An 18,030-nucleotide genomic window follows, 5' to 3' on the forward strand; every position below is an offset into this window, starting at 1 on the left:
TGTTTCCTTTAGCTGTATACATTTGTATAGTTGAATGACAAACCTGAACTGAGGTAAATCAGATGAGTTTATGGGAGTCACACACTGGATGCCAATTTGCGCATTTTTAAACAAAGGAGTCAGTCCAGTTAAGTGCATGCAAATGCATGAAATTCAAAGGGCCATCTCTCACTGAAGCCAACCATCGATTCCCCCCACTCCCCCCCCAAACAAAAACTATCAGTTGCAAGGCTGAGGGAAACAATAAGATACCTTCTCAAATATCCTTTAATGCTGTCATTACTCAGTGGATACAAAACATGCCATTTTCTGTCAAAAGCTGTTTTCACAAGTCTGAATAGGTCACCAAGTCAGATGTTACTATAGCCCCTGAATACAAGTCAAGCTCTGAAATGCTGCCCAAATGCTGTGCATTTTAAAATAGCTGAATTAAACTCAAACCTAGCCAACAGAACCAGAAGGAAAAATTGACAGATGAAGACAATTAAATAACACTTTATTAAGGAAGAATACAAAAATGTCCACCTTTAACATTTTAGAAACAGCCTTCACCATTATACTACTCTTGCTTCACTTCTTCCTTTACAGTTCTAAAGGGTCTCGGCTCAACTGTTGACTTTATTCATTTCCATCGATGCTGCCTGTCTGCTGAGCTCCTCTGGCATTGTTACTTAGAACAGCAAGTCCAAGTTTCAGAGGTCAGACTGCCGATTCTCAATCCTGCAACAGTAAAATGATCAGATCAGTGCCAATCACATGTCTATTTCTAACATCAGATACACTTGCAGAGCTTCAGCCAGATAATGTAATCAAGCATTGCTAATGCAATAAGGTGTCAGAAGTAAAGACTCATCAGACCCAGGAATTCTGCAAAAGCAAGTCTGAAAATACATTCTTTATATTACACATCAATTACACAATGGTTTAATCTCAAATTTACTGCAATTTCAAAAACTAATGTAAAAGTACACATCAAATCCAGTTCTCATGCAATCAGACACAAATACAATGAGCAACTCACCAGGCACAGCAGATGAGTTCACTGTAAGAATCAAGCCGAGAACCACATTGGATCTAAAAATATTCACAATATAATCAGTATATCACCAATAATCATAACCATTCTAATGTTAAACTTCAGCTACATTAGATAAAAATATTGAGATCAGCAGCCCCTTAAACATTCCATTTCAAATATAAGCAGTTTAAACATCAGAGCCATCTACATTGGCTCTGGCGAACAGTTCAAACACACTTCATTACTTCCTCTTCTCTATGTCCTCAAAGTTTACAAACTATATGGATATGCACATTGCAGATCAGATTGAAATGTGTTTGTTACTGACCAACAACCTTTGAGGTAAAAACTGCACATCAGCAGCACAGCTTATTCCTGTGCTGTACTATCCTGTTCTAGTGCAATGTGTAGGGGGCAGAGGAAACTTTAGCACCTGGAAGAATCCCAGTCACATGGAAACATCTCAGACAGCATCAGGAATTTAACCACAATCTTACAGTAAAGTGCACCATTCACTTCACCATTGGATTATCATTAATACATTCAATTACAAGCACAGCAAATGTCAGTAGTACAGAAGTGTGGAGACAAGCTATGCCTGACAACAGTATTTCTTAGGGTCCCAGGTACGAGCCATCAGCTGCATTGTTACAGATGCTGTCTGACCTGCTGCTCTTTCATATTTTAAAGATCTGCAGTTATAATGGACCTTTATTAATTTTTAATGGCTCTGGTCACCAACAGCTCAACTGTAATGGAACAATATTTCAGGAGCAGGTACATGCATTTGAAGTTACTCTGTAAAAGTCCAGTCAATTGCATTTAAAATTACACCAAGCATAGCTAAATATCACTTATTTTATTTAGACCATCTGCCCAACCCACCTACTTAACCTTAGCTGAAGGACAACTCACAATAACCAAATAGCCTATGAAGGACAACTCACAATAACCAACTAGCCTAATATCAGATCTTTGGCTTGTGAGGTACTATGGCACCCAGAGGAAACACAACATCCAATCACCTTACAGATGGCATCAGAATTTAATTTCAAGACACCAGGAGTGTAATCTCCCAGATGTATGAATGGGCCAAGGACATAGGGTAACAGAGGAAATGAAACAGATTGACATTCGGAAGGAAACGGTTATAAGACTGATGGGACTGAAGGCTGACAAATCCCCAGGTCCAGATGGTCTGCACCCTAGGGTACTAAAGGAGGAAATTGCAGATGCATTGGTAATCATTTTCCAATGTTCCTTAGATTCAGGATCACTTCCTGAGGATTGGAGAATGGCTAATGTTATCCCACTTTTTAAGAAAGGAGGGAGAGAGAAAACAGAACTATCGACCTGTCAGCCTGACATCAGAGGTGGGAAAGATGCTAGAGTCCATTAAGGATGAAATAGTGACATATCTAGATAACAGTGATAGGATTGGGCCGAGCCAGCATGGATTTACCAAGGGTAAATCATGCTCGACTAATCTGTTGGGAGTTTTTCCAAGGATGTAACCAGGAAGTTAGACAGGGAGATCCAGTGGATGTAGTGTACCTCGATTTTCAGAAGGCATTTAATAAGGTCCCACATAGAAGATTGGTGGGTAAAATCAAAGCTCAGGGCACTGGGGGAAGGCATTGACATGGATAGAAAACTGGTTGGCAGATAGAAAGCAAAGGGTAGCGGTGAATGAGTGTTTCTCGGACTGGCAGGTGGTGACTAGTGGGGTGCCACAGGGCTCAGTATTGGGACCACAGCTGTTTACCATTTACATTAACAATTTGGATGAAGGCATGGAAAATAACATCAGCAAATTTACTGATGATACTAAGCTGGGTGGCAGTGTGACATGTGATGAGGATGTCAGGAGAATTCAGGGTGACTTGGATAGGCTGGGTGAGTGGGCAGATACTTGGCAGATGGCACTTAATGTGACTAAGTGTGAGGTTATCCACTTTGGGAGTAAGAACAGGAAGGCAGATTATTATCTGAACAGTGTAGGGTTGGGCAAGGAAAAATACAAAGATCTCGGAGTCCTTGTTCATCAGTCACTGAAGGTGAATGAGCAAGTGCAGCAGGCAGTGAAGAAGGCTAATAGAATGTTGACCTTTATTACAAAAGGAATTGAGTACAAGAGCAAGGAAATCCTCTTGCATTTGTACAGAGCACTGGTGAGACCACACCTGGAGTATTGTGTAGTTTTGGTCTCCAGGGTTAAGGAGGGACATCCTGGCTGTAGAAGTGCAGCGTAGATTCACGAGGTTAATTCCCGGGATGTCTAGACTGTCTTATGCAGAGAGGTTAGAGACTGGGCTTGTACACACTGGAATTAAGGTGATTGAGAGGGGATCTGATTGAAACATAAGATTATTAAAGGCCTGGACAAGATAGAGGCAGGAAATATGTTCCAGATGCTGGGAGAGTCCAGTACCAGAGGGCATGGTTTGGGAATAAGGGGTAGGTCATTTAGGACAGTGTTAAGGAAAAACTTCTCCCAGAGTTGTGGGGGGTCTGGAATGCACTGCCTCAGAAGGTAGTGGAGGCCAATTCTCTGGATGCTTTCAAGAAGGAGCTAGATAGGTATCTTATGGATAGGAGAATCAAGGGATATGGGGACAAGGCAGGAACCGGGTATTGATAAGAATTGATCAGCCATGATCTCAAAATGGCTGTGCAGGCTCAAAGGGCCAAATGGTCTACTTCTGCACCTATTGTCTATTGTAATAAGTGTGCCAACTGCCATCCTGCTTTAGCACCCACTTCACAATACCTTCCTTCAAGATGCCAGAGTTAAGGGCCACAGGTCAAGTTTTACTATTACTTTAAAACTTACCCAGGCACCTTGAATTATACCAAAGCATCCTGATACAGCATAAAAATACTTGCAACAGACAGCATTTCTGGGACAAGATGAATGGCTTTTGCTCTGGAACAAATTGCTCAACTCCCACCAAACATTTACCAGTTTATATCAAATGTCATTGATGACTACCAATCTGTTACATCAATAGCAGCATAGTGGCTTGTGAGATTCTGCTACAGCTTGAGGCAGCTGAGTTCAATCCCATCTTCCTCCAAGGCATTTGTATGTCCTCCCCTGTGGCAATTGTGGGTTTCCTCCCTATCCAAAGACACTAATTGGTCATCAGGTTGCCCTGTGATTAGCATAGGTTTAATCAGGGGTTGTTGATGCAGCACAAGGACCAATTCCACACCATCTCCAAATAAAATGACCTGAAATTACGCAGCAGTTCACCTGTTTTAAAACAGAGCCTCAGAACCAAGAGTATAATCAAGCATTGCCATATGCAACACTTTCAGTGGAGATGTCAGAAGTAAAAAAGATTCATCAAGGGCTCAATTTCTAATACAAGTTTTGCCACTAAAAGGAAAATTGAAACTTCATTGGTACTTGTAAAAGTATAATTCAAAACTGTACAAGTAAACTTGTAGTTAAAACTATTTTTTTTCTACTGCCATACACTTGGTATAAAAGCACAGTAACCCAAAACCTTCCTCCAATGTGAAATAGAAACTTACCAAGAATGTGAGGGAGTCAGGTCCCTACTCTCCCAATGCTCCAGGCATGTTGCAGGCATATAGTGCAGATCTACCAGCCCATTCCTGCAAAGTCAAGTGATATATACTGCCATTTCAGGACACCTGGAATAAAAAATAAGATTACATCAGCCCAGCTACCCTTCATTCAAGTAAATATTTATCACATTTCCAAAGAATACAGAATGCATGATGCTCTGGTTTCGTTTTTAAGTAAACTGATAAAATACCGAGCAACATGCTTGCTTTATGCTATCAAAGGCATTAGATGGCAGCAAGGAAAAATAAATTTATTTTGAGGCACAATGACCTCCAGTGGCCAAGTTTACAGTTACTAGAAGAAACTGCAAGTGTCACTATGCCTACAAGCTTACCAACCCTAACTTGTACCTATTTGGAATGTGGAAAGCTGAAGCACCCACACAGGGAGAACATACTTAGGCTACGTCCACACACCGTAACCATAACCAAAGCTATATCTCTTCGTTTTTACCCTCCGTCCACACTAAAATGGTGTTTTCTTCCCCTGAAAACAGCTTTTCAAAATGCTCTCCGGAGTGTGTAATTTTGAAAACGCCGCTTGGCCAGAGCAGTGTGGACAGCGTAACCGGAAAAATCTAAAAACGCTGTCATGACATGCCGGGACGGATGGTGACGGCAGTGCGTCATTCCATTTTCTTGAATGCAACCTAACAATTTCAGAACAGACAGCAACGAGACTGAAGCCAGAAGAGCTAGAAATGTACTCAAATACCTTGATCCATAACTTACTGAATAAATAACTATACTCACTTTACCGTTTTCTGTCCTTGCTTGTATGAAGGTGGTTTATGCAAGTGCTTCTGACAATAGATGCGTAACAGCCCAGTGTAACATTGTATGGAAATACAAGATAATACTGACGCAGACATGTTTTATACACTTAACAAGGGGCTTTATTAATGCAACAGTCCATCAGTTTTTCAATATTTGTCATCAGTCAGGTCATACTATCTGAACATCGGTTGCCTCCATACTCTCCAGTATTTGTTTTTTTTTACTTTCAAGTCCTGCATGAGAGCCAACAGCTGTCTGTCATTTGTTTTTCTAGTCTAACTGAAAAAATGCGCACCAAGTCTTTCATGGCTAGATTCGACACCAAACACGTCGATTGTATTCAGTAGATGTGTCCTGCGCATGCACAGGAGATTCACCGAAATATCCATTTCAATGTGGACGCCTATCGTTTTTAAACACAAAACTGGCATTTTCAAAATTATCTGGTCTAGTGTGGACGTAGCCTTAGAGACACTAGCAGGAATTGAACCCCGATCACTAATCACCGAAACTGCAAAGCAATGTGTTAAAAGTTCTGCTGCCCTCAACAGGAATTGAACCCCCATCTTACAGCTGGCACTGTAAAGCATCATGCTAACTGCAATACTACAGTATTAATCAGGCATAACACATTAAATAACTAATGTTTTTAAAAAAAATTAAAGATAGGGACAGGAGTACCTGTGAAGAAACTGCAGGTTAATCATGCAAACCATGCCTGATACATTTACATAAGACTGGATACATTAGCCAATTTTGTTTTGAACAGATGCTGCCTATCTGGCGTTCATATTTTCTACATTTGCAGGTTATAATGTAGCCTTTATTAATATTTAATGGTTCTTGTCACTGACAGCACAACTTAAAATAAATCCAAATGAAATAGCTTTTCAGCAGGACTTGCATTTGAAATTGCATTGGAGGGTGAGTAATTCTACTACATTTAAGTCTCAAGTTAACACTCCACAATATTTCATTAGAGATGGAGATAAGGGTGACAGTAAAACCTGAATTCTAGTAATTTTGAACCTAACAATTCAAACTTGATACCTTGCATTGTACAATGGCATCCTGATATGGCACTGAAATTCTACACATGCAACAGGTAGTTTTCCAGGACACAGCTGAAATCGGGCTAAGTTTTGCCCATTAAGCACATTCACAAATTGCTCAATTTGCAAACACATCAGTTAATATCAAATATCACCAGTTTTCACAGCAACCTGAAATTACGCAGCAGCAGTGTTCAGGAAGCAGCAGTTCACCCGTTTTAAAACAGAGCCTCAGAATCAAGTGCGTAATCAAGTATTGCCATATGCAATACTTTCAGTGGAGATGTCAGAAATGAAAAAGATTCATCAAGGGCTCAATTTCTAAAACAAGTTTTGCCACTAAAACAAAATGAAAATGGAATCAAATTGGTACTTTAACCTGTACAATTCAGATTAATCCAAAACTATTATGGCTGCCCTACAAATAAACTTTTATTCAACACGATTTCTTTTATCTGTTGCCATGTACATTAACCCAAAACCTTCCAATGAATATGAAAAAGACTTACTGAATGAGAGGGAATTAAGCCCCGACTCTCCAGGCACGTTGATTTGGTTAACTTGCAGGCATATAAAACAGATCTTCCAGCCCATCCCTGCCAGGATGGTGATAAAGGCATCATAAATGCTACCATTTAAGGACACCTGGAATTGGAAAGATTAAATCAACCCAACTATTTTGTTTGAGAAAATACACATTTCCACACATACCACAATGTGCCTGCAGTATAAACCTCATGCTCATTTCAATTTTTAAAAATTATAATTGGGAGGCAACAACAGCTTTTTGCCATTAAAGGTTTGACCAGCAGATGGCAGTCACGTCTAACATTTAATTCAAGCAACGATGAGCAGTGGGGCTCGAAATCTAACGTTTCTCTACCATATTCAATTCACCAAGTTGAGGGTAGTTATCAACTTCCGGCACACTAAGTCTTTCTCCGGGCGATACTCAAACTTGCATGAACACTTTTTTTTAATGTGCAGATAACCCAGCTTTCATTTCCTCACTCCATCTTCATATTCCTGTTAACAGCAGATTAAACTGTCTAAAGCTGGGGTGGCCAACCTTTTACATTCCATGCGTCAGCGCTTTTTTTTACACACACACGCACCAGTTTGATATTAACATTTTTAAAAGAATTGAATGGAGGCACCCAAGAGTTGTATGGCGCATCTTAACTCGTGAACGAAGTTGTTGACGCATGGAATGCAAAAGGTTGGCCACCCCTGGTCCAAATAAATTAAAACATAACTCAAGTGTACTGCCCCCCCCCCCACTTTATACTGCCAGAGGACAGAGCCAGAAGCAATGACAAGGTTTAAAAGGACATTTGGTAGGTAAAACGGAGTAGGGGGAGATGCGCCTCTAATACAAGCAGATGAAGTGTATTTAAACCAGAGGACACCCCCCCCCCCCGGTTTAGAGACATGCCGCGGAACAGATTTAACCCTGGCCTACTCACAGGACAACTTAAAATGACGAGTTTTCCTACTAGCCGGCGATTCCCTGGGGTGAGGGGGGGGGGGAAATCCACGCGGTCTCGGGGAGTTAGCGCAGAAAGACGGAGCGGGCCTGACTGTGGCTGTGGTGAGCTACGAGGCGTGTTTAAGGGCAGATCCTGGAGCGGGGGGAAACCCTTCCTCAAAGGTGATTTCGAACCGCGTGCAACTCAACCGATCAGGCCCAAGAATTCAGCTCAAAAACCTTCTAAGCTGCACTTGTAGCCCTACTTTAACAACCTATAAACTTAAACAATGTTTTGCGGCTTTAAAACATGCTCCCCCACACATTTCCTTCAAACAAACCTCTCGCCACAGCGTCGACCACCAAAAGGACGAACAGCCTGCCTTCCGCGGTAATGTACTGAAGCCGCCTGTCAATCTCTGCATATCCTGCATGGCGATTGGACAGATTTGATAACTGACGTCCACAGCAGCCAATGGTCTTTAGAGTTCCGCGATAGTCCGACTCAATACCATCCAATGCACAAGGGGGAGGGGCGGCGCTAGGATGCCTTTGTCTAGAGGGGGCTCGCTGCTGGGTGTGTTCTGGGAAATGTAGTCCTGTACCGCCAATGCACCAGCGACTTTGAAAGGGGCGTAAACTACAATTCCCGGATAGCTCCTCGAGGTCAGCGCATGCGCGGGACAAACTGGTGGTTTGTTAGCTAGTTCCTTAAAATTTCGGACAGTTCGCAGACGAGGAGGTTTCAAAATGTCAACCGCTAGGATTTGCGGGTGAGTAGGTTGTTGAGCAAAAAGGTTATAGCTTATTTTTCCCCCCTCTCAAGGTGCTGTGTAGTCGGAAGTCGGCGGCCCTGTTGCTGTCTGGAAAATTGGACCCAGACGCTGATCTGTCAGTGCAGCCGGCCAGAGAGTGTCTGATCCGAACAGCCCTGCTTCGGGGCCGCGGGACTGGGTAGAGGGCATTCTCCCTCACCCCCACCCAGAAAGTCCAGACACACTATCCTGGAGTGGGCTGCAGAATCCACTGTCCTGAATGATAGAGGATCCCACAGTCCTCTTCCCCTTTATTCACTGTTGACATTCTTTCCCCATTCTCACTTTTTCCTCCTATCACACACCCATTCTACATTCCTTTCCACTGACCCCATTCGTCCCCGTCTCCCTCTCAAGGTTGCTCCCCTCCCTCTGTTAACATTGTTTTTCCCCTCTTTCTCCCCAACTTTCCCCTCTTCCTACTCCAATTCTTCCCTCCCTATTTCTAACCATATCTCCTTCCTCCCACTTTGTTCTTCCTTCCCCCATTCTTCTCTCTCTTCCTCGCCTGGTTCCTTCCTCCATTCCCCTCTTTCACCCCATTCTTCCCCCCCTTTCTACTCCAGTTCTCCTCCCACCAGTTTGCCCCCACTTCTTTCCCCAACTCTTTGCACTTTTCCTTCCCCATTCTTCTCTTCTGTCTCCCCACTCTTCCCCAATTCCTCCCCTCTTCACTGCACATACCATCCCGTCCTTCTCACTTTTGCTGATTAACTGAGGCACTGTTAGCCTTGTCAGGTTGACATTGAAATTGCCAAGGTGCTAGGTTACTGAATAGCATTGGTGTCCTTGGGTATCCTGGGCAATGCTTGTCACTTAGTTGACATTTTCAAAGCTGGCTACCCTGTCTTTCCAGGTGAGTGCGTGGAATGGGTGGCCGACAACGATGGTTGAGGCAGATATGATAGGGTCTTTTGAGACTCCTGGACAGGTACATGGAGCTTTGAAAAATACAGGGCAATGGATAACCCTAGGTAATTTCTATAGTAAGGACATGTTCGGCCGAAGAGCCTGTATTGTGCTGTAGGATTTCTATGTTTCTGTGTCATGTTCATGAGAACTGTTAACATCCCAGAGCTGCTACAGTTCCAAAGTATTTTGCTGACTATAAAGTAAGAAACGATTATAAAAAGCATTTTGTATGTTTTTTTTATTAGAAAGCCTCTAATTCCTACTGAGTTGCTTCTTAAAACTTTCTTATTTGACCAAGTTTCTGATCTCTTGTCTTGGTAGTGTTGTTCTATGTTTTGATTCACTTCATATCTGTTAAAAGTTTTGCACCTTGGCATATTTTAGGTTACATCTATCTGCTTTATAACAAAATGTTTTTATAATATTAACTGTGGATTTAAACAAAGGTACAATATAACCTTGGGAGGTAGCTTTGTGTTAAAAAGAGTTTAAATGCTATTTGAAGTTGAAGTATATCATTTAATAAGAAAATGAACTTGGTTTTTCTGCACATTTCAAAAAATAACTTGCTCGGCAAATTTGAAAATCTCCAGGACAAAGACTTTGTGTCAGTAGTTGATGACTACTCTCAACTGAGTGAATTGAACATGGCAGGGAAATGTTAGGAGACCCTACTTCTTTTGCCACCTGGTCAGTACATCAATCAATCTTAAAAAGCATTGAAGGGTCTGGTCATAATGTGAGCAGATAGGACTAGTGTAAACCAGAGGTTGCCAACCTGGGGTCTAAGGACCACTTGCTTCATGGTAGGGATTCATAGCATAAAAAAAGTTAGGAACCCCTGGTGTAAATGGTCAAAAGGTCATCATGGCTGTGGTGGGCTGAAAGTCCCATTTCTGTGCTCTACAACTCTATAGACACATGAAATATAGATCTTCAGGAACATTCTCTCCTTGGTATGTTAGCAACAATGCTCACAAATTTCTATAGATGTACTGTGGAGAGCATTCTAACTGGTTGCATCACCGTCTGGTATGGTGGGGGAAGCCACAGAGGGTTGCAAACTCAGCCAGCTCCATCATGGGCATTAGACTCCCCATCATCAAGGACATCTTCAAAAGGCAATGCCGCACTAAGGCAGAATCTATTATCCAGGACTTGCCCTCTTTTCATTGCTACCATCAGGGGGGAGGTACAGGAGCCTGAAGGCACACTGTCAACATCTTCAGAACAGCTTCTTCTCCTCTGCCTTCTGAATGGACAATGAAACAACCCATTAACACTACTATGGTACTTCTGCTCTCTATTTGTTCTACTTATGTATAATACTTATTTTTAATATATATTTCTTATTGTAATTTTTAGTTTTTACTTTTTCACAAATTTTGTTACATATATCAGTTTATTAAACCTGATTTTGATTTTTTTTTGTAACTTAACTTGATCAAGTGAAATTTAAGCTGGAAATAATGAATGCAAATTGACATGGAGGAATTTGCTTTGTGAGGCTTAGTTTGTAGATCAGCTGCTGGGTAAGAATTTCATGTTTTCACATAGAAAGCTGTGATATTATTACATAGCAAACATGAGGAAATCTGCAGATGCTGGAAATTCAAACAACAACGCACACAAAATGCTGGTAGAACACAGCAGGCTAGGCAGCATCTATAGGGAGAAGCGATGTTGACGTTTCGGGCTGAGACCTTTCGTCAGGACTAACTGAAAGGAAAGATAGTAAGAGCTTTGAAAGTAGAGGGGGGAGGAGGAAATGCGAAATTATAGGAGAAGACCGGAGGGGGTGGGATGAAGCTAAGAGCTGGAAAGGTGATTGGCGAAAGTGATACAGAGCTGGAGAAGGGAAAGGATCATGGGACGGGATCACCTTACAACACCTTATATACCGGCTGGGTAGCCTCCAACCTGATGGCATGAACATTGACTTCTCTGACTTCTGTTAATGCCCCTCCTCCCCTTCTTACCCCATCCCTGACATATTTAGTTGTTTGCCTGTTCTCCATCTCCCTCTGGTGCTCCCCCCACTTCCTTTCTTTCTCCTGAGGCCTCCCGTCCCATGATCCTTTCCCTTCTCCAGCTCTGTATCACTTTCGCCAATCACCTTTCCAGCTCTTAGCTTCATCCCACCCCCTTCGGTCTTCTATCATTTTGCATTTCCCCCTCCCCCCACTACTTTCAAATCTCTTACTATCTTTCCTTTCGGTTAGTCCTGACAAAGGGTCTCACCCCGAAACGTCAACAGCGCTTCTCCCTATCGACGCTGCCTGGCCTGCTGTGTTCTACCAGCATTTTTGTGTGTGATATTATTACATGTTTTGTTTTGTTAAAGTCACAAAATTTATCAATGTATCTAGGTTTACAGGAATTACAGAGCTTTAATTGTTCCGGGAAGGTAAACTCTGTGTGCAAGAGCTGTTGATTAGCATTTCGAAGTGCGTTAGGTAGGTTTTGGAGCCTTTGGCAATCTGTTAAATGGACTAATAAACCAGAGAGCCAGTATCAGTGGCAGGAGCAATTTCTGACCAGGCTTTGCAACAAGTTATTAACATTTTTAAACTAGCATACTTGCATTCTGTTAAATAGTATATAAAATGTTGCTATTATATTGCTAAGAGGAATACAGTGTATAAAAAAAACACTAATAATCAGTACACCTCTTGAAATTTTCAGTAAGAACTTCTGAAAGTTACTCCTTAAGTGTGATCACACACTGATTTTGTTATACAGTACTATCCACACAGCTTCTAATATCGGAAAATACCTGTCTGTGATAGTCCAAAAAAAGTAACTCTTGGCTTAACGGCATAAGGGATAAGGGCAGAATTAGGCCATTTGGCCCATTGAGTCCACTCTGCAATTCCATCAGGGCTAATTTATTATCTCTCTCAACCCTATTCTCCTGCCTTCTCCCCATAACCTTTGACACCCTTACTAAACAAGGACCTGTCAACATTCACTTTAAATATCCCCAGTGGCTATGCCTCCACAAATGTCTGTGGCGTTGAATTCCACAGATTCACTATCCTCTGGCTAAAGAAATTCCTTCTTGTCTCTTTTCTAAATGGATGTCCCTCTTTTCTGAGACTGTGCCCTCTGTTCCTAGCCTCACCCACTATAGGAAACATTTTCCCCACATCTGCTGTCTCTAGGCTTGACAATATCCGATAGGTTCCAGCAAGATTCTTCCCTCCCCACCCACCCCCAAATTCTTATAAACATTTCTTCAAACTCTCCTCATGCATTAACCCTTTCAATCTCAGAATCATTCTTTTCTTCTGCTCATCTTCTGTGACCTATCTATTCATATTCTAATGGTATTGGGTCTATAATGCTTTCCCCAGTGCCTATCATTCATGTGTCTTGCCAGTGAACCTTAGCAGGCGTTTTGATTCTGAAACACCAGATTGAGCATTCTTCTGTCTGCTCTTTAAGCACTGATCCTTTAAGTGTGAACCATGTCTGCAGTTTTTCCCTCGCAGCCCAAGAGTTTCAAGAATCCCTGGTATTTTCCATCTGAGACAGCTTTGTATAATTGGTCTGTTAATTTATCCAACATGTTTTGTCGAACAGGGGTCAGGCACCATCTATGGAGTGAATATTTTGAGCTGACGTTCTTCATCAGCAAGAAGCCTGATGAAGGGTCTTGGCTGTCTGACTTGCTGAGTTCCTCCATCCTTTCATGCATGTTGATAGGTTCTTGAGCTTCGAAGTTTGGCTGTTAAATAATTCACAGAATTAGGATTACAGTATGGAAGAAGGCTATTTGGCCCATTGGACCCAAGTGTTTTCACTTCCTCTGCTCTCACACTATACACTTGAAAATTTTTTCATCCTTTCTGGTTTTAAACCAGTCCCACTTTTGAACAGCATGATAAAATATTCCTCTATTCCCCACCACAAACACTGGCAGTGCATTTAGACACTTAGTGACTTTTTAAATAAAACATTGTAGCGGTGTGCTACATGTAGCGCTAAAATAACGACACAGAGTCGGTAAACTGCAATTAAAGATGATTTTATTCGAACTTCACAGCCTTGCTTTTAAAGCCTCCCTCATCCCGCCCTCCTCGGGCGCGGATGCACCAAGGGACACGTACTCACAAACCCTCGCAGGCTTTTTCCCCTTTGTTGCGGACCTGGCCTTCGTGCCTACACGCTGGCTATTTGTGAGCCAGTTCGAGTGTGCTAGGAAGTGGGTCACCACAACATCTTCCTTTGTAGCAGGGTTGGTTTCCTTTTCAGTCACCTTCATTCTGTGTCCTCTGGTTTTTTACTTCAATTCTGATAGGAACAATTTCTCTCCATGAACTTTGTTCAAACTTCTCATTTTAAAAAAAAAAATCCTGTCAGACCCACTATTGAATTGCAGATCTGGTGTTATTCATTCATTATGTGACGTGGGTGATCATGGTCTTTCCATGATCATGATTGTTCTTGGCAAAATCTTTAGGTGGTTTGCCATTTCCGCCTTCTGGGCAGTGTCTTCACAAGATGGGTGACCCCAGCCATTATCAATACTCTTCAGAGATTGTCTGCCTTGGCGTCAGTGGTCACGTAACCAGGACTTGTGATTTCACCGGCTGCTCATACGACCATCCACCGCCTGCTCCCGTGGCTCCACATGACCCTGATCGGTAAGGGGGAGGGGGTTGGCTAAGCAGATGCTACCCACCTTGCCCAAGGGTGACCTGCAGGCTAGCGGAGGGAAGTAGCGCCTTGATCTCCTTTGGTAGCGAAATGCCTCCATCCCGCCAGATTTAGAACAACTGGCAAATAAGCAAGAAGGGAAGCAAAGTGAGATTCATTCATTGAGGACGAGTGTTCTATAGCTCATTAAATTGTTAACAATTCTGTAACTTTTACAGTGATTTATCCTGTGTTTCATGTAGTTTCATTTGGTTTGGAGTCCTTCAAGCCACATTTTTGACTGATTTTCCTTGTGCTCACCCCCTCCCCCCAATCTTCAGGTAAACAAAATGGAACATACCTTAGTTCTCTTCTTTCTGCAAGCTGATAAAGATTTGAACTGCCTACTGTTTGCAATTAAATCATACTTTAATGTTTTTCATATGATGTTAAATAGGATGCAAAATGTGGATTAATTCTTTCAAAAATGTAAATCTGCAGACTGATGCACAAGTGACTTAACTGAGAAACTGGCAACTGTTGTGTCTGAAACTAGAGACTGAATTTTTAAAACAAAAAATATCTAGTTTTCCCATATGCTGGTAATATTAAAACTAAGTATGTACATGAACAAAATCACAGTTTCTCCTGGTCGCTATAAAGCTGCCTGCTCCAACAAGCCTTTTTAACAGAGAACAGGGCAACACAAAAACAGGCCCTTCTGCCCATCATGCCTCTGCTATCCATGATGCAATTTAACTTAATCCCAGTTGCCTGTACAAGGTCCACAACCCACCATTCCCTGCTTGTTCATGTGTCCGTTTAAATGCCCCTTAAACATTGCTATCATATCTGCTCTCAGTCCCTCCCCTGGAAGGACGCTCCAGGCACTGACTACTCTCAGTGTAGAAATAAAAATATTTGCCTTGCCAATCTTCTTTAAACTCTTCCCCTCCCCACCCCCACACTTTAAACCTACATCATCATAATTATGTGGCATGGCCTATGATGCGGCAGTCATTGTCTTTGACCATATTTGGTCTTGGCTAATTTTTCTACAGAAATGCTTTTCCCATTGCTTTCTTCAGAGCAGTGTCTTTACAAGATGGGTGACCCCACCCATTATCAATACGCTTCAGAGATTGTCTGACTTGGCGTCAGTGGTCACATAACCAGGACTTGTGATCTGCACCAGCTGCTCCCATGACTTCACGTGACCCTAATCGGGGGGGGGGGGGGGGGGGGGGGGGGGGGGCTACGCAGATGCTACACCTTCCTTAATGGTGACACACAGGCTAGTGGAGGGAAGGAGTGTCTAACACCTCCTTTGGTGGAGGTGTATCTCCGCCCTGTCACCCCTTTAAACCTACACCCTGTAGTATTTCGATCACAAACGAGAAAATCTGCAGTTGCTGGAAATCCAAGCAACACACAAAAAATGCTGGAGGAACTTGCAGGTCTCAGCCTGAAACGTCGACTGTACTTTTTTCCATAGATGCTGCCTGGCCTGCTGAGTTCCTCCAGCATTTGTGTGTGTTGCTTGGACCCTGTAGTATTTGACAGTTCCACCATGGGAGAAAGACTCTGACTGAATACCCTATCTTCTTCTCCCATAATTTTATATGTTTCACTCCCTCAGAATCAGAATCAGGTTTATTATTACTGGCTTATGTTGTGAAATTGGTTGTTACGCAGCAGCAGTATATTGCAATACAAATTTTTTTTTTAAATCTCAAGTATTTCTCCTTCTGGTTAAACAAAATTTCCCTACCACTCCCTTCTTCCTCTACTCCTCACTCTGGCCTTTTACTTCTTTCCTCCTGTGCCCTCTTCTCTTCCCTTTCTCTCATGGTCCTCTCTCCTCTCCCATCAGATTCTTTCCTCTCCAGCCCTTTATCTTTCCCCCTCACCTTTCCTTCCCCCCGCCCACCTTTTTATTTTGCCATCTCCCCACCTTCCTTTCTGGTCCAGATGAAGGGTCTCAGCCTGAACTGATGACTAGGGAAATGAATAAACAGTCAACATTTTGAGCTGGGACCCTTCACCAGGACTGGAAAGGAAGGGGAAGGAGACCAGAATATCAAGATGGCGGGTGGGGAAGGAGGACAAGCTGGTAGGCCATTGGTGAAGCCAGGTGAGGGGGAAAGTAGGTGGGTGGGTGAGAGGGGTAAAGTGAGAAGCTGGGAGGTGATATGTGGAAGAACTAATGGGCTGAAGAAAAAGGAATCTGTTGAGACAAGGGCGAAGGGGGGGGGAGGAAATTCTGTGATGGGCAGCTGAGCAGCAGAGAGAAGGTAAACAGGGAGCTAGAATGGAAATAGACTGAAGGGGAGTTGGGGGGGGGGGGATAAAGAGATTAAACTGGCTGATTGTAAGGCAATAGGATGGGAAAATGGGATTGCTCTATAGGGCACCAGTACAGTCCCTAGCGGCTGGATAACAACCTTCTCTGTCATATGTAAGTAAGTGATTTCCCATATGATTTTTCATCTTCCAGCCATAAAACTTGACAATATTACAAAAAAGGGCTGAGGAAATGCATGTAATCCATAACTTTTGACAGCTGCCTTACAATATTGTTTTGCCAATATTTATCTTCACGTCCAAGTTATTTGGAAAATAGACTGTTTCATCATTGTCTGGCTTGTGGAAGTTTTTGGGACATTAACTGCTGTGCTTCCAACATGTAAGCAAACATTGGAATGACGTTCCATTGAATGTGGATTTTCTAAAGCTGTGAAAGGTGATGGGGAATAAGAAGTTATTTTTGTTCAAATTGTGAGCGTCACCTAAATAAGACATCCCTGATTCCAAAGGAGAAGTTGAGTATTAAGCAGTCCTTACTACGAAATGTCGGCTGTTTACTCCATTACTTAGATGCTGCCTGACCTGCCAAATTCCTCCAACATTTTGTGTGTGTTACTCTGTTAACCATTGTCTTTACTGAAAAGTGAAACCCTTTGCTGGATGACAAAATGCGTTTGCACAGTAGCAAAGCAGTTAGCTTAACAGCAATGTGGCACCAGCCACCTGGGGTCAATTCCCGCCACTGTCTGTAAGGAGTTTGTATGTTCTGTCCACGAGGGTGTGGGCTTCCTCCCACATTCCAATTACGTACAGGTCACATTGGTGTAATTGGATGGTGTGGACTCACTGGACCATCAGTGCATGTTACCATGCTGTATCTCGGTGTGATAGATAAATTTTTAAAAATCAAGAGTATTTTGCCTATGAAATGCTTTAAATGCTGTTCTTCTGGTTAAGCAATATAACATTGCATAATTTTAGTGTTGGCAATAAGTTTTAATGATTGCTCAAATATTACAGCTAGTTTCTCTTCCCTTCTGTCCACCTGTTAGAATACTGTACATGATACATCTGTCGAAATTTGCAAGTGTTTTTGGTGACATACCGAATCTCCTCAAACTCCTAATGAACTATAGCTGCGGTTTTACCTTCTTTGTAGCTGCACTGATGTAGCTTCATGAGGGATGATATTTTTCTTTAGTACATAGTGGGACGTTTGTAGTTTATTACTTTCTGAATAAAAATCAGGTTTAATATCACAGACATCATGAAGTGTGTGTATATATGTGTGTGTAATAGTGTGTGTATATATATATTTTAAATAGTTAAATTAAATAATTAGTGCAAAAACAGAAATTTTAAAAGGTAGTGTGGTAGTGTTCATGGGTTCAATGTCCAGTCAGAAATTGGATGGTAGAGTGAAAGAAGCTGTACCTGAATCGT

At 42.2% G+C, this 18,030-nt stretch overlaps 1 protein-coding gene, 1 long non-coding RNA gene and 2 other non-coding genes across 5 annotated transcripts in view; 1 reads left to right on the forward strand and 3 right to left on the reverse strand.

Annotated features, from left to right (window-relative positions):
* Positions 1 to 479: 479 nt before the first annotated feature.
* LOC132399096 (uncharacterized) lies at positions 480 to 8,295 on the reverse strand. Its single transcript, XR_009513868.1, has 5 exons — positions 8,254 to 8,295; positions 6,954 to 7,089; positions 4,559 to 4,681; positions 1,022 to 1,074; positions 480 to 720 (listed from the first exon to the last, which is right to left on the reverse strand). It is a non-coding gene; the product is annotated as an uncharacterized LOC132399096 (long non-coding RNA).
* On the reverse strand, positions 4,288 to 4,376 carry LOC132400143 (small nucleolar RNA SNORD60). The gene has a single exon (XR_009514177.1). It is a non-coding gene; the product is annotated as a small nucleolar RNA SNORD60 (small nucleolar RNA).
* On the reverse strand, positions 6,671 to 6,759 carry LOC132400144 (small nucleolar RNA SNORD60). The gene has a single exon (XR_009514178.1). It is a non-coding gene; the product is annotated as a small nucleolar RNA SNORD60 (small nucleolar RNA).
* A 289-nt stretch (positions 8,296 to 8,584) lies between the features above and the next one.
* Positions 8,585 to 18,030, forward strand: part of traf7 (TNF receptor-associated factor 7) — a 97,313-nt gene continuing 87,867 nt past the window's right edge. The window contains exon 1 of one of the 2 annotated variants that reach the window (XM_059979059.1): positions 8,585 to 8,685. The gene's annotated coding sequence lies outside the window, so the exon portion shown is untranslated. The remainder of the gene's footprint in view (positions 8,686 to 18,030) is intronic. The other variant, XM_059979060.1, reaches the window with a different exon arrangement.

Source organism: Hypanus sabinus, chromosome 9, assembly GCF_030144855.1.
Source record: "Hypanus sabinus isolate sHypSab1 chromosome 9, sHypSab1.hap1, whole genome shotgun sequence".
NCBI lineage: Eukaryota > Metazoa > Chordata > Chondrichthyes > Myliobatiformes > Dasyatidae > Hypanus > Hypanus sabinus.